This window comes from Pongo pygmaeus, chromosome 21 (genome assembly GCF_028885625.2).
Source record: "Pongo pygmaeus isolate AG05252 chromosome 21, NHGRI_mPonPyg2-v2.0_pri, whole genome shotgun sequence".
NCBI lineage: Eukaryota > Metazoa > Chordata > Mammalia > Primates > Hominidae > Pongo > Pongo pygmaeus.
The window spans coordinates 31,793,507-31,806,237 of NC_072394.2; the positions used below are offsets into that span (position 1 = coordinate 31,793,507).

At 52.5% G+C, this 12,731-nt stretch overlaps 1 protein-coding gene across 1 annotated transcript in view; it reads left to right on the top strand.

Annotated features, from left to right (window-relative positions):
* The window catches only part of LOC129021594 (serine/arginine repetitive matrix protein 1-like), a 33,701-nt gene that overhangs the window by 6,857 nt on the left and 14,113 nt on the right, over positions 1–12,731 (top strand). The window contains exon 3 of the mRNA XM_063659088.1: positions 1,378–1,538. The gene's annotated coding sequence lies outside the window, so the exon portion shown is untranslated. The remainder of the gene's footprint in view (positions 1–1,377; positions 1,539–12,731) is intronic.

A 12,731-nucleotide genomic window follows, 5' to 3' on the forward strand; every position in this document is an offset into this window, starting at 1 on the left:
GACACAAGGATCTGGTGGATGAAATAAGGAATGAACAGATGACCCTAACTCCAGTTCTGATGGGACAATATAGCTCAGTGGCTAAGAGATATGCATGCAATTCCAGGCGCTGCCCCTCACTATGTGTGTGATCTCGAGTGGGTCTCAGCCTCAGTTTTCTCATCTGAAAATAGGTGAGGGCAGCATTAATGCATAAAGAGGAGAGCAAGAGACAGAGACAGAGAGAGACAGAGACAGAGAAAATATGCACCAACGCATGGCAGCTGAGAATGATGTTTGTTGCCTGCTCCATCTCATTCTGTTCACGCAGTTTCTCAGGCAAAATACCTTGGTGCCCTCCTTGACTTATCTCTTTCTCTTCCTTCCCTGCCAGCCAATCGTCTTGGCTCTACCTTCAAAATAAACCCAGAATCCAACCACTCCTTCCCACCTGCATCACACTCTGGTCCCAGCACCTTCATTTCTCACCTGGATTAGTGCAGTCACTTCCTCACTAGCTCCCTACTTCCTGGACTCCCCACCTTGTTGCTTCTTCAATAAAAGCCTCTCAATGGCCTTCCATTCCTTCTTTTGGAGTAAAACCTGAAGTTCTCAATGCAGCTCAAAAGGTCCCCCCCTGTGATCCCCTGCTTCACTGACCCGGTCTCCCCACACTCTCCCCCTTGCTCACTCCACTCCAGTTAATTCACCATCTCAGTATTCCTTGAACATGCCCAGCAGGTGCCTACCTCAGGGCCTTTGCACGGGCTGTTCCCTGTGCCAAGAACCCTCTTCCCCAGCTAGCTGCCTAGTTTGCCCCTGACTCTTCCTTAGGGTCTATGCTCAAATGTCACCTCTGCAGAGAAGCATGTCCTGACCACTCAGCTAAAACTGTCCCATCACTTCCTATTCCCTACTCCACTTTATTTTTTTGATAGCATTTCCATTTGTTGACAGCATATCAATGTTATACATTTGATTGGTTGCGTGGCTCTCTCCCACCGATCTTTGAGCTCCATGCGAGCTCTTTGCCTTTGTTCCCTAGCACCTGGAGCTGAGCCCACACAGAGTAGGGCCTCAGGCAAAAACTACTGATAGAGTGAAAGAAGGAGCAGGAAGCAGGAAACAGGAAGCAGGATGCAGCTCTGTCCATGAGGGCACTGGCAGCTGGATCCAGGGGCTCAGGCTCCGCCACCCTGTGGGCCTGGCTTGGCCTGGGTTTCCTGAAGGAACAGGGGTCCTCGCTGAACTCCCGGCTGCTTTCCTGGGCAGGGAAGCCAAGACTCTAGTTGGCCTCATTCCTGTACCCGAGAGAGGAAGTGTCCATCCCTGGGCAGGAACTGGTTTGGCTCTCAGGGAAAGCCTAAACGACACATACCACTTTCTCTGCTGCTGCAGCTTCTGATTGGGACCATGCCCTCTGGGTAGCAGTTGGCCACAACAGCCTTCATGCTGCCACTGCTGCTGGAGCAAGGAGGGAAGTGGATTGGAAAGTCTCCCAGAGCCCTTTGGACTGTACCTGATGGGAGCCTCACAGCCGTGCCATACCTATTGTACAGGTGAGTAAACAGAGGCTCTACCTGACCAACATATTGGCTTAGTGGCACAGAAAGGCCATAAACCCAGATCTTTTGATAGCAAATCCCTTAGTCCCCCTCCTTACTACCAACTCACACCCTGCTGCCCCAGTGCCTACCCTGGGCTGGTTCATACTTAAAATTCCACCATTATAGTTCTCTTTCTCACTGTGTCTCATTCCCTCTTCAGCAAAAAAGGTGGTAACTATCCCCATGAATCTCTGGGAGTAGATGAGGAGAGTGAGGCGCAGAGAGGGAAATGGGTGGCCTGAGCTCTCACGGCCTGTAGGCGTGACAGGCCAAGTTAGAAGATATTAGTCTATTTGTCCTCTTTATGTTTCTTCTCTTCAGCTTCAAGCAAATAGTTGGGCTTAGTAAACAGGTGCTGGGGGGATTTACGCTGAAAAATGAAGGCCCCTTAGTCTTTAGTAAAGTCTAAAACCAAAGAGATTCCCAGGAAAGACTGGGAGAGGTTGGGGGTAAGCACACTGGAGAAGCTGGAGGGGGTCAGGCTGACAGGGGGTGCTGCCCCCACCCCAGCAGGATTGGGGAGGGGACAAGGCCTCCAGGGCAGGCTCATGGTGGCTCCAGGTAGCCATACCTGTGTCTCAAGGCCTCTGCCCTCACGGAAGACCCCACAGCCCCACAGAGTGACTGAGATGGGGGTCCCTTAGGATGGGACAATGGGCACGGCTTCCATCAGCCAACAGATATTTATTGAGCACCTACTATGGCCAAGGGCTCAGCTGGATGCTGGAAATGAGATAGTCACAGTTCCTGCACTCAAGGCATTCACATTCTAGTGGGGGAGATGGAAAGATAAACGCATGAGTTAGGGGGAGGGGATGCTATTCTATGCAGTGGCAGTCTCACTCAGGGAGTGGAGTTTCCTAAGGAAAGTGTGAAGGAGAGCCATAGGAACACCAGGTGAAAGAACGGCCAGTGCAAAGACACCGGGAAGACCCTGGGATGACAAGTTCAAGGGCAGCTGGGCAGCCAGGCAACGGGAAACTAGCCAGGAGTGAGGCGGGAGATGAGGTTAGAGAGGAAGCAGGGCCCAGTCTGTTGGGCCGTTGCAGGCCAAGGTGAGGCCTTCAGCTTTTACTCAGAACCAGGTGGGAGCCACTGCGGGATTAGGAGCCGAGGAGCTGCAGGCAAGCAGTGTGGACAGATTCCTGGAAGCCACCTCAAATGTCCAGAGACTCTCTAAGACCCTGGATCTGAGCAGGCTCTAGAGAGGAGAGAGCCCCAAGAATGACCAAGGTTGGGCTTGCTTCACGTCACCCCCATGGGATACATTCACAGACCAGATGAATTTAAGTAATTTGGGGCTTCTCAAACTTTATTCTTGTTAAATGCAGATTCTGACTTAGTAGGTTTGTAGTGAGGCCAAGATTCTGCATTTCTGGTAAACTTCCAGGTGAGGTTGAAGCTGCTGGTCCCTGGACTGCACTTTGAGCAGTGAAGATTTAAAGGAAAGAAATGGCCACATCTGGCCCAACTGTGCCTGTGGTTTGAGAATCATACCTGCTGATTGGCTTCAAGGCCATCATTCAGGGCTCTTGACAAATTGTGCAGCCCCTCCACTCAGCCTGTTGCCCCCAAAAATCAAATGGGTCTTTCCCCAGCTCCATGCTTCCTGTATGACATAGGAGTGCTCAGGGTGGGCAGTGGGCTCCGGAGCCAGCTTACTTGGGTCCAGATTCCAGCCGTGGCAGCTACAGGTGGCAAGACTGGGGAAATGATTTTATTTGTCTTGCCATTTAGTTTCTCATCTGCAAAATGGAAAACTCATGACAGCTTCTTTACAGAGCTATTTGAAGATTCAAATAATATATATCAGAAGTCTGGCACACAGGAGGGACTTAATAAATGTTATATCACTTTCCCTTCAGTTTCACCTGTCCTTTAAAGTAGTGATCTATGTACCTTTATCTCATTATTTCAAATTTTTCTATTTTTGTGTATGTTCTATGAAGTACATAACAAAGAAATATACAAAAATTTGTAAAAAGTATCAAATGTACATACATTGAGGAATACATGTTTTAAATGTTTTTACTAATAGGGAATATGATACAAAAAATTTTGAAGACCACTGTTTTGAAGCCCAGTGGAATTGATAGAAATAGACTCTCAGGGCTGGAATAGATTTTAAAGGCCTTCAGTTCCCCTGGCACCCACTCTCCCATCTGATGCCCAAAACCCTTGGTTGCACTAGATTGCCTCCAGGGGCGGGGAACTTACCACCTTTCCAGGCGATCCATTTTGTACAGCTCTGGGAACGGTTTCCTGAACCCAGTGCCTATCTGTATTCTAGCTGCCTCTGAGTTCCCAGGGACTGACTGAACTGTTCCTCCCCTTACTCCACCGTGTCAGAGCCCTGGGATCTCCCAGGGGCCCAGTGCCAGGTTGTGTGCAGAGTGGGCCCTAAATAATGTCCCATGAATGAGAGGGAGTGGGAGATGGGGATGAAAAGGGGGATTCCGACAACTCTCATTTGGAGGTGTGTTAACAACTCAGTGCTGTTGTCCCTCCGGGAGTGTGTTGATCTGTGTAACTCTGGATCTGTATCTATTTGTTTGGATTTATTTGCATGTGTTTGTACATATGTGTGTGTATGCATGCATCGTGTGTTTTGCTGTGTGGCTGTATATGAGTGTGTGTGTATGTCTATGTTGCACTGCAAATTTCCATGTGTGCTGTGCATGTCTTTCTCTGTGTTTCTGCATGCCTGTGTGTCCAGGTGTATGTCACTGTGGGGTTGTGTGTCTGTCTCTGGTTTGTTTGCATGTGTGTGAGTGCTGCACACGTGGGCGTGTGCTGTTTGCACTGTCTGTGTGTGCGTGCATATCTCTCTCTGTTTCTTTGTGTGTCTGTGTGCCTGGGGCCCTCCTTTGTGTGTCTCTGTGTGTGTGTCTGAATCTGCAGGAGTGTGTTTCCCTTCCCTGCTCAGCCCTTTCAGGGAGCTGGGGTGATTTGCTGCAGCCTGGTCAACTTAAGGCCGTCTGACTGGCAGGCAGCATGGGTTCCACACCCTCCTCTCCTGCTCTGCTGTGCTAATCACTGGGTTATATGCAGATGGCAAATGTGTGGCTGCCAGGCTTGGAGGAGGGACTGTGGAGGGGGGTGTGCAGATGAGCAGACACCAAAGAGTGAAAAGACAATTTAAAGGCAGAAAGGGGGAAAACAAGCCTGCTTGGCTTTGGAGTTATGGGTGTGGGGTTCTTTCCAGAGGCGTGAATTTTATTAAGAGGATGTGATGACTACGATGTCTTCCTTCCCCTAATCAAGTAAGAGTCTTAGAATCAGAGGATTCTAAAATCTTGGAATTGTCGAACTATAGAATTCTAGAATCTCAGCCAAATGCAACTCTAGACTCGTAGAACCTCTTCAAGGACCCTAATCCTCCTGGGATTTTAGCATCTCCACATGCACATGCAATTCTTCTTGTCCCCCTTCTCTTTGTATAGAATCATGGCCAGGAAATGACCTTGAAAGTTCATCCAGTCCACCCCACCCTGGCTCCAGGCAGGGCAGTGGAGACAGAGGTCCAGCCAGTGAGGACATTCTTGGAAGTGTTGCACTGGAATCTTCCCTGGATCTCTTGCTGGACAAGGACTTGTTGCCTGAAGGGTCTGGGGTCTTATATTACTCTTCCCACCACCACCTTCCGCAGGGACTGAGTTCTTGGCAAAGACAAAGGCACCTATGTTCCCAGGATGTTCTCAGCAGTTCAGGAGCTGGCACAGGCTGCAGGTGTGGGGAGAGTAAGGGGGCGGGGCTCGGTTCCTCTGAGATCCTCCCTCGGTGGAGGCTCAGTAACCCAGCCTGGGGTGGGGGTGGGTGGCTAACCAGGCAGCCACACACATGCCCCAGGATATTCAGTGGGGTGTCTTCTTCCTCTTATTGCTTCCTCTTACTGCTTAAAAGAGTAGACTATGTCCGGTCAGGTACAGAGGCTCACACCTGTAATCCTAGCACTTTGGGAGGCCCAAGCGGGCAGATCACCTGAGGTCAGGAGTTCAAGACCAGCCTGGCCAACACGGTGAAACCCTATTTCTACTAAAAATACAAAAATTAGCCGGGCTTGGTGGCAGGTGCCTGTAATCCTATAATCCCAGCTAATCGGGAGGCTGAGACAGGAGAATCGCTTGAACCCGGGAGGCGGAGGTTGCAGTGAGCCGAGATCACGCCATTGCACTCCAGCCTGGAGGACAAGAGCGAGACTTCATCTCAAAAAAAAAAAAAAAAAGAGCAGACTATGTCCTGTCTCAAGAATACTGGGAGCCGTGGACTGTCCCTGAGGGAGGGCATTGCACTGTACTTTGAAACCCTCCAGGACTCACCTACACTCTTTAATGTGGCAGCTTTTCAGGCTCTGGCTACTAGCCATCCCCTCCCTCCCTTGCTCCCTGCCTCACTCCCTCCCTTTCACACATGTCCAGCTGCAGTGTACTCCCTATTCACCTTGCATCTACTTGACTTCATGCCTCTGAATGTTTGCACAGGCTCTCTTTCCTCTTTATCTCTTCTTCTTGGTGCAAACCTTGTTCATCCTTGGAATACAAGCTCTCACTCAATTGTAAGCACCATGAGAAAGTTTGGTTTATTTAATACCTTATTTCCCCGAATCTACAACATTTGGCACACATTAGGTATTGAACCAATGTTTGTTAAATGACTGACTGACTGAATGTATGGTTCAAAGTCAGCTCGTTTCCACTCTAAAGCCTCAATTCTCCAACCCCTTCTAGATATTTCCCTGGGGCCCACACCACGCCCAAGATTACCTGTGGTTGTGAGCCCTTTCTTACTTCTTCACCAGACAGGGAACCTCTTGAAGCTGGAGCCGTGTCTGATTAATCTTTTTACCTGTAGCATCCAGTTCAGGGCCTGGTACCCAGCAGGTGCCCAGCAAATGTGGGGCCCTTGCCAGCAGCCTGGCTTGGTGACTTGAAATCCCCTGTCGGTCCCAACTGCATGCGCCAGTCCAAGCTGTTGGCAACATCTGGCTCAGAGTCTCATTTGCAATTATACATTCTCAGGCTCTTGCCACTTAATATTTAATAACCAGGCGGCTGGCCTTCTCTGGCAGCCAGTTAAGTCCCTGATTGCGTCTTGTCTGAACTTGGCCCCAAGTGAGGCAGGGACTGCTTTGGGGTTAAGTATAAAGTCTGTGTCCTGAGTTGGGGGCTAGCATAAGGCCAGACCGTTGGAGATGGAGGAAGGAACGGCTGCTGGCTCAAGGCTTCTGGGTGACCTTACCAGGCAAGAGGCAGGTTGGGCATTTGCTCCAACTGGCACCTCTCCTCCCCTTCCATGTAGGTCGACACCCGCTCCTGGCCTCATAACAGGGGAGGAGGAAGGGAGGAAAATTGTTAATGAGAGGGTCCCTGACTCACATCTGATTGGTCCAGGAGAAAGAAAGGGGGATTCCGCCTGGGCTGTGTCCCAGCAGGAAAGGTGGTTCTATCCTGTGTGGTTTGGCCACCAGGAGCCAGGGCAGTCCCTGTGAGGGCCTATGGCGCCACAGAGTGGGGCTCTGGCAGTCGTGTCAGCCTCTCCTGGCACAAGGCTGGGGAATCCTTCCAAGTTGGCTGTGGAAGGAGATGAGGCAATGGTGATGACCTGACCCTAGGGGTAACCCAAGCTGCTGCCGAGCTCTGTGAAACCCTGCAGGCCCAGGGAGGCGTGGGTCAGTTCTAAAGGCTGACCTCTGCAGAACTGCTGGGGTGAGAGGGCGCAGAGAGGCCAACTGACATCCAAAGGTCATGGGAGGCTCCAGGAAGGGGAACAGCAAGCATAAAGGCTCTGAGGCTGGACTCTGCTACCGAAGCCCGAGGTCCAGAGAAGGACTCACAACTGGGAATCTCAGACTTTAGATCCCAGAGGACATTTTACAGGGTCAAGAGATCCCACTCTGCCCCTAACAAGCCCAGTGACCTGGGACAAGTCACGCTGGTGTTTATACTGTCACCGCACATGTTGGGCAACATGACTGCCTGACCCCTTCCTGCGTGGAGTCCTCTGTTATCCCCTCAGAGGTCATTTGGTGCAATCCAGGAATCTGAGACCAGAAATGCCGCTCTGTTGATCGACAGGGCTGGTTCCTTTAGAAGGTGGTGCTTAGTATAGAACACTATGCTTTCCCAATGGGCAGTGTTTACCAGCACTTACTGTGTGCAAGGGGCCATGCTCAATAAACCCTCTGCTAACATACATGGTCTCAATCACCTGTGCCATCCTTGTCCCTTCCCTTTCCCTCTCCTGCTCATCATCCTCAGATCCTGTGACAGTATCTTTAAAACCCAGCCCAGCCCTGGTCCACTGTCTCGTCCCACGTTCCCCCACACTACCCTCATAGACCACAGCTGCTGTCATGCCCGTGGCTGTACCAGCCTCTTTTCAGCTCCCCTGCACCACCCTGGCCCCTGCAATCCATCCTCTACCAGCAGCCAGGAGGCCTTTGAACCATCAAAATCAGATCACGTCCCTCCCCTGCTCTGAACCTCCAGGGACTGCCATGGTGCTTCCAGTCAAACTGAATCCTACAGCCACGCTGCTCTATGTGGCCAGTCCCCACTCTTCTCCATCCTCAGGTTATCCATCTTTGCTGCCCACTCTGCTTCAGCCACACTGGCCTCCTTCCTCTCCTCAAATGTGTCCCTTGAGGCCAACCTGGGGCCCTTCAAGGCTGTTGATGTCACCTGTGCCTTAGTTCAAATGCCTCCCTCCAGAGTATCCTTCCTTCAGTCTCTAAAAGACCCCTCCTCCTTACACCTGGCCCCTTGTTATCCCATTTCCAAGTTTTATAGCACTTTTCACTTTCTCATGTTTCTCTTATTTATTTATGTGCACCCTCCCCCACCTGGAATGCAAACTTCGTTAGAACAAGACTTAGTCCCTGTTGTTCCCTGCTGGTTCCCAGTGCCTAGAAGGCACCAGCACATGGCAGGGACTCCATGGGATTTGTCAGAGGAGGGATGACATGGCCTGGAGGGATGAGTGTAATAGTAGTATCCTATTTAATAGAAAGCCCAGCAATGCTAGGTGCCTGTGCAACTTACCAAACTTGTCAAGGGTGGAGTCGGGATTCAAACCCCCATCCAGGGGGTTCCAGCATCTATGCTTTTGTTCAGGAGGCTGCATGCTGTGGTCATGGTCAGAGTCCCTGAGCCCCAGGGACTCAGAGGTCAATTAGGGGTGGGGGAGAGGGAGGCACTGGCGCTGGTGGTGCCTGGGATGTGCTTCTTGATTTTGCCCCCAGCTGGGGCCCTACCTTAAGGTTAGGGTTCTGGAATGAGGGGCAGCCTCACCCATACCCCTCTGCCCAAAGGCCACCCCTGTAGCTCCTGTTGAGGCTGCTGAGCCCCCTGGAAGTCCCTGGCTTAGCTGTGGGTCAGTGAGCTCATCCCCTGCCCACCCTACGAGTTTCCAATGCTCCCTCCCTCTGCCGCAGTCGTTGCTACACAAGTTAATGGAATAACAAGACACTTTACCTATTATCTGATGCAAATACCTTTCCTCGCCAGCACCAGCTCTACAGCTCAGATCTTCCTGTAACCCAGCAAACAGGCCTCCCGCTCCAGGCTCCAGCTGAAGAGGCCTGAGCACCAGCCAGGCATATACAACCCCCTAGTTCGAGGCCTGGAAGGAGGGGTCAGAGGTGTTCTGCTGACGGGGTTGTGGCACCAATCTTAGTACGTTTCACCGGCAACTGTACAGTGAGGCCCACTGTGCACAGGCAGTTTGCATATTTCACCTTCACATAATTACATACAATTCTGATCCTCACTAGGCAGATGTGAGGGTGAAAGGCACAGGCAAGGCTGTGTAGCGCTCAAGTGGTGGATCCAGATGGGTTTCACACCCACATCCCAAACTTGACCACTTCCTAAGGGCTTTGTCTGAGTGGCCCCATTTAGACCCGATTTCCCTCATAGCTCCATAGTAGAAGTTCTACTTATAGACAAAGAAGACGAAGGGGGTGGCACCTTGCTCAGCCACACTAGGGTAAGTGGGACTCTATGCCCAGGAAGGTGGATGTGTGTGTGGGGGTGCAGTTGGGACAGGAGAGCTCCCAAAGTTTGCCCCTTGGGAAGCTCTGTCCTGGGACCCCCCACCACCAAAACGCACCTGGCCTAGTTCATATTCAGTGCTGCAGGCATGTACAGGGCATGTATGCAGGCGTGTACAGGGCACCTAGCAGGTGCTGGGATCACCCAGATGGAAGGTGGACCTCCTCCAAACAACTACATGAATCTCACAGGATGGCAGGACAGACTTAAGCTCCCTGTGCCTCAGTTTTCTCATCTCTAAAATGGGGAAGATAATACTATTACTTCTTCTATAGAGTTGTGCTGAGGATGAAATGAGAATGAAACACTTAAAAGAGGACCTAGCACATACTCAGTGACCAATCAACAGCCATTTTTATTGTCACCTCCAGATCCCACATAGGCAGCTCTTCTCAAGGTCTATTGTCCTGACAAATAAAGCGCTAGTTCTGTCTAGGTCAGAATCGTCCCTAAGCCAGTGGTTCTTAAATTCCAGTGTGCTTCAGAATCCAGTAGCATCATGTGAAAAATGTAGCCACAGCAGGTCTGAATGGGCTTTCTAGGAAGCTGTCTGCATCCCATTCTGACACAGGTGGTTTGCAGCAGTACTCAGACCCGCTGCTCTGGGAGGCACCAATGAGACTTTGTCGTGGGAACGTGACTCCTGGTGACCAGCCCCTCCTCATCGCCATCAAGAGAGATTTAGGATGTAGCATAGTGGTCAAGGCCTTGCCGGGAGACCTGGGTTCAAATCCCGCTTCCCTCTTCTGGGCAAATGGCTTCCCTCATTTCCTTTTCTGAGACATGGAGGTTCCACAGTTCCCATCTCCCTGTCTGAGGGTTGGGTGAATGCCTATCCAGAGTGGGCCTGAGACATGTTGCATACCCAGCAAGCAGAGGTGGCTGCCACCTTCGCCCTGCAGCAGTTTGTCTTCTGAGGCTTCTGTCCCTGAGTGTTTTATTTTCTGTTGATAGATTCCAGCTCATGTTCATGGGCCTGCACCTGCATACAAATGCCAAGAGGACTGGCCCGCCCCCGGGATCTGTCCTCACCCGCTCCTCATCAAGCACCCGGCTGCAAGTTCCCAGCAGGGCTCGGAAGTCCCGGGGCCTCCTGTGAAGCTGGGACCACCATGCTGGTCCAGCCTCCTTGGTTGTGGTCGTGGCCGGAAGCAGCCAGACTGCTGGCCCCTTTGAGAGCGGGTGTCTCTGTGAGAGAGTGGCTGCTGGGAGGTCTTCAGGGAACTTGGGCGCCACTGGGACAATTGGTCGCTGTTTGGGGGAGTGAGGTTGGCAGGCCCTTGGCCCTCGGCACTGAGCCTCTGCCAGGCCCCTGCCAAGCCTGGGGCTGGTTTCCCACTGCCTGCTAGTTTCAGGGCCATTTGGGAAGGGGGCCCAGGGGAATTCATTGCCCCTCTCTTCAGCGTCTTTGCTGTGGTCCAGGAAGCCCGGGCAGTGTCCGCTCTCAGACAGCAGGTCAGCACAGCCTCAGACATGTTCTGATGATGCCCGCTGTCTACCAGGCTAGGGGCGGGATGCTTAGAACCAGCCTCCCAGATGCCTTAGAGACCCCTCCAATGGGCTGCCAGGGGCCTCACAGGCCGTGGTAATGCAGAAGGCCTGGCTAGCTTGAGCCCTTGCATGCTTGTTAACTCTGGGTGGCCCTAGTCAAGAGCCTTGGCTGGGGAAACAACTGAACAAAACAAAGCCTCTACCCTCCTGCAACTTTACATTCTCATGTAGGAGGTGGGGGTCAAAGCTGTGACAGTGCAGGGGAGAAAAATAAAGTGGGGATGGATACAGGGGGATGGATACAGAGGGATGGACACAGGGGGATGGATACAGGGGGATGGGCACAGGGGGGTGGACACAGGGGGATGGACACAGGGTGTTGGACACAGGGGGGTGGAGACAGGGATGGATACCGGGGTGTGGATACAGGGGGGTGGATACAAGGGGGATGGATACAGGGGGATAGACACAGGGGGATGGACACAGGGGGATGGACACAGGGGGATGGATACAGGGGGATGGATACAAGGGGGTGGATACAGGGGGATAGACACAGGGGGATGGATACAGGGGGATGGGTACGGGGGATGGATACAGGGGCATGGATACAAGGGGGTGGATACAGGGGGTGGATACAGGGGGGTGGACACAGGGGGATGGATACATGGAGATGGACACAGGGGGATGGACACGGGGATGGATACAGGGGGATGGACACAGCGGGGTGGACACAGGGGGATGGATACAGGGGGATGGATACAAGGGGGTGGACACAGGGGGATGGATACAAGGGGGTGGATACAGGGGGGTGGACACAGGGGGGTGGACACAGGGGGATGGACACAGGGGGATGGATACAGGGGGGTGGCTACAGGGGGGTGGATACAAGGGGGTGGACACGGGGACGGACACAGGGGGATGGATACAGGGGGATGGACACGGGGATGGATACAAGGGGGTGGACACAGGGGAATGGATGCATGGGAGTGGATACAGGGGGATGGATACAGGGGGGTGGATACAGGGGAATGGATACAGGGGGATGGATACGGGGGGTGGATACAGGGGGATGGATACAGGGGGGTGGATACAGGGGGGTGGATACAGGGGGATGGACACAGGGGGATTGATACAGGGGGGTGGATACAGGGGGGTGGATACAGGGGGATGGACACAGGGGGATGGATACGGGGGATGAATACAGGGGGATGGATACGAGGGATGGATACAGGTGGGTGGATACAGGGGGATGGATACGGGGGATGGATACAGGTGGGTGGATACAGGGGGATGGATACAGGGGGATGGATACAAGGGGGTGGATACAGGGGGATGGATACAGGGGGGTGGATACAGGGGGATGGATACAGGGGGGTGGATACAGGGGGATGGATACAGGGGGGTGGATACAGGGGGTTGGATACAGTGGGGTGGATACAGGAGCGTGGATACAGGGGGATGGTGTGGGGGTGATTTCTGCCAAGAGGTCGGGGAAGGTCTCTCTGAAAAAGGTGACATATGAGCGGAGACATGTAGCTATACATCAAGAGTGTTCAGGCAGAAGGAACAGCATGTGCAAAGCTGCTGAGCAGGGACAGGGCCT